We start from the raw sequence: 3,731 nt of genomic DNA on the forward strand, positions 1-3,731 counted from the left end.
CTTGGAGAGGAATTTGGCGTTGGTTCATCGCGTGGTTGCTGCTGCCGCTGCCTCCCCCCCCCCCCCCCGCGCGTTCGTGGTTCCTTCTCGTGGCGCGTCTGAGTCGCCCTCGTCCCTCTCTCTCTCTATCTGAAAGCGACAAGCGAATATATTAATATTAATAAGGTCAAAACCGGCTCAGCGTTTGCTTGCTTAAATCGAATGTTGCTGGCTAATATTCGAGTCTGGGAAGCCAATAGGCAGATAGGCTAAACACGTTTTATTTGTATGTGGAGGAGACACAGAACGGGGAGGGGGGGTCTACTAATACACGTGTACAACCCCCGCCCCCCCCCCCCTCCAGAGGTTTCACGCGCCCCAGAGAGTCACAGCCAGAGAGAGAGAGAGAATCGCCACGCGCACGCGCGCACATGCACGCGCTATTGTCAGCGCCTCGCTGTGATTTACACGGCGACAGTGGAGGTCGCACAAAAAATGAAACTCTTTATCAAGACGGGACACCTGTGCACGCTGTGAATGACTTTTTGGCGAGCGAAGAGGATTAATGATGATGACGGTGGTGGTGGTGGTGGTAGTGGCCGGTAGTGGTGGTGATAGTGAAGATTGTGCTGGGACCTTGCCGTGACCTCGCAATGGGATGGGATGGTTTGTTTCCGCTCTCTCTCTCTCTCTCGGTTTGGTGGTTACGCGTCACACAAATTCATCCGCTTCATGCGTCCTTGGACCGACTCGTTCTTTGAGACCATATCATGGCAAAAAATGCAATAATTATTTTGCACGGATTGTATTTTTACACCGCTGAGTGTACTTTTATCCAGCAGTGTTCATCATCGTTAATCAGCAGCAACAGCAGCAGCATCAGCAGCAATTGTTGCAGCAATTAGTAACCGTTGCAGCCTTATCATCATCAACGTCGTCATCATCCACAATTGAAAAGTTTATTTTAATAGATCCCAGAAATAGTTCGCGTTGTCACGAGACGAACACGTGACAATGTGCAGCTCTTGCAGAAAGTAGTGCACCGCCCCGTGTCGGGAAACAGCCCCTTGACGACGACATCAAAGCACTACTCGTTACGTACGTACGTTGAACTTCTTTTGCGCCGTACATAGCCAACCGCGCTCATCGGTTGTAGTTCCGAGGTCCATTCGGTTGCCTCTTATCCACACCAGGTGGCGCTGAACGTGTTCCCCAAGGCCCTGTTGTGAGATGCTGTTCGTCGCATGGACACATCGTTTACCCGCAGAGCTGGAGAACGCCGCTTTACATGACAAAACGCATCTCCCGCCGCAGTTTGATTGGTGCCGTTAGCGGTGACCGCGCTGAGCCTACCAACTCCCCTGCACACTTGAAAACGCAGTTCAATCACGACTCGGTCGATGTTAGACTATGGATCTTTGAATGAGTCGATGGATCCTCGACGCAAGGCATCGGTGTGACGGGGTTGTGCGCATCAACTCGCAACACTGGCGTTGTCCGAAACCCCGCCTATGAAATGTTATCCAGGATTCTAGATTTGAAGCTTTCGTGACTGCAAGGATTCATACTCTTAGTTCTTTCGGTAAAGTCACGTAGGTAAAAAATGAAATTAAAATTAATAAAAATAAAATAAAAATCACGATGTTTCATCAAGATGCAGCAAATCTGGCTGTGACGGTCCCACCTGATGACGGAGACTTGTGTTTCCTCCGAAACGTCGTGATTTTTATTTTATTTTTTATTAATTTTAATTTCATTTTTTACCTACGTGACTTTACCGAAAGAACTAAGAGTATGCTATCCAAGATCTCAACCAACGGGACCGGTTGACCGCTCCGACTGCCCTTTGACCCACCCAACGCTGCCCGCGCCGGCTGGCTTCACGATTACACGTGCCGCTCCATCCTCCTCCATCCTCATCATCGCGACAGACGCCGCGCGCGGGCTGTGGCATCCCGACGCGGTGCTGGCGAGGGGAGAGAGCGATCCGAGAGGGCAGTCGGGCCCAGCCTGAAGGCGGAAAGTCTCGCGTATCTCAAAGAGGAGCAATCGATTGATTGCCCGCAGACATTGCGGCAATAAAGAACTAATCTCATCAGGCCACGTTCCGCTTCGCGAGACAGCACTTTCATCTCTCCCAGGATACAGAAAGTTAAAAGTCACTAAATCGACTGCAGACATTTTTCACCTTTAACGCCCTTTCAAGGCGAGGGTATTTTCGTGGGCGAGTCGCAGCCGTCGTCACTGGGAGCTGTCGCGCCATCGCAACGTCGCCTGCTCGCTCCCAGGAGGCCTGTCGCTCGCCCGTGTCTTCTCTCTCTCTTTTTTTTGGAGGAGTTTAATAGTTTTTATTGAGCAGACACTGCTGAGAAATACATCCTTTTTTTGCTATTGGGGACTCCAGAAACCGCGTTGAGAATTTGGAGGGTTGGCACCACTAGGGTAGTGCCGTGTGGCTCAAGCTCGCGCCTGTGCGGTCTTGGACAGAAGCTTGAGGTCAGCGATGCACTTAGAAATGGTCTCCTTATCCTGTGCACAAAAAGACAACGATCACCCGTATATGATCATCAATAATCATCACGATCCATGGGCAGACAGCCCGTAGGTGTCCACTGCACATTTCGTCACTTGTTTCCACTTTGGTGCCAGAAAGATGTGCCAACATGCTCAAGCAGTGCCACATCTTTCCGGCACCATTATTATTTACGATCGCGCAATTCGCAATGAAAGACTTCCGGCGCCGCGACGCAGTAAATGCCCGGCAGCGGCTCGGGTGATAGTCAGGGCGCTCTGGCTGTCACCTGCTGGGGCGTGATGCTGCCCATGACGCCGCGCTCCCTCCACTCAGGTGATCATGTGCTGCTGCTCGGTGCGTCGTTGCATGTGCTGCAACGCCAGCTGGTAGTCCAGGCGTCTCTCCACCTCCCTCACCACGTGGTGCAGGCGCACGCGCATGCACCACGTGGTGCAGGCGCACGCGCACGCTCGTCTCCAGCAGCAGTAGGGCCACGTTGTTCTTCTTGACGTCGAAGAGCATGTTCCTACCCTCCATGCACCACTGCTCTGTCTTCTCGCTCTCGATGGCCTTCGTCAGGTTGTTGGTGGTTACATTCCTCACCGAGTTCACGTTCTCGATCAATTCGTCATTCAGTTTGTCTGCGTAGGCGGCAACATCTTTCCCGTATTTCTTGACGATGTAGACGCGGATTGCCGCCATGCTGAGGCCGGCAAAGGTCTCGTGGTTGATGATGTACAGCTCCTTGGAGAGCAGGTAGGTCAGCAAGCCCGAGACCCAAGGTGTACGGACCTGTGACGCCGATCTTGGGGTAGAGGAACTGGAATAACTCCTCTGGGACGAAGCCATGGCGGACCTTCCCGCCACAGGGGCATGGCTCTGGCTGCTCGTGTGCAGCAGATTACGGGGCACAGCGACCACACAGACCCTGGCAGCTGCAGCAGGCTTTGCAGCCGCTGAGAGGAGAGAGAGGCGAGAGAGCATCGCGAGGAGGTCGACTGCTCCTCCGTCTGCCCGGCGACTCAAGACTGCCTTCTCTCCCAGCTACTCTCTCTCCCAGCCACTCTCTCTCCCAGGCACTCTCTCTCAGCTACTCTCTCTCCCAGCCACTCTCTCTCCCAGCCACTCTCTCACCCAGCCACTCTCTCTCCCAGCTACACTCTCTCCCAGCCACTCTCTCTCCCAGCCACTCTCTCTCCCAGCTATTCTCTCCCCCAGCCACTCTCTCTCCCAGACA

General features: G+C 53.4%; 1 pseudogene; it reads right to left on the minus strand.

The window, feature by feature from the left end:
* Nucleotides 1-2,436: 2,436 nt before the first annotated feature.
* Nucleotides 2,437-3,520, minus strand: LOC133343220 (ATP synthase F(0) complex subunit B1, mitochondrial-like; annotated as a pseudogene).
* Nucleotides 3,521-3,731: the final 211 nt, after the last annotated feature.

This window comes from Lethenteron reissneri, chromosome 17 (genome assembly GCF_015708825.2).
Source record: "Lethenteron reissneri isolate LAM-NWPU_2019-01 chromosome 17, ASM1570882v1, whole genome shotgun sequence".
Taxonomy (NCBI): domain Eukaryota; kingdom Metazoa; phylum Chordata; class Hyperoartia; order Petromyzontiformes; family Petromyzontidae; genus Lethenteron; species Lethenteron reissneri.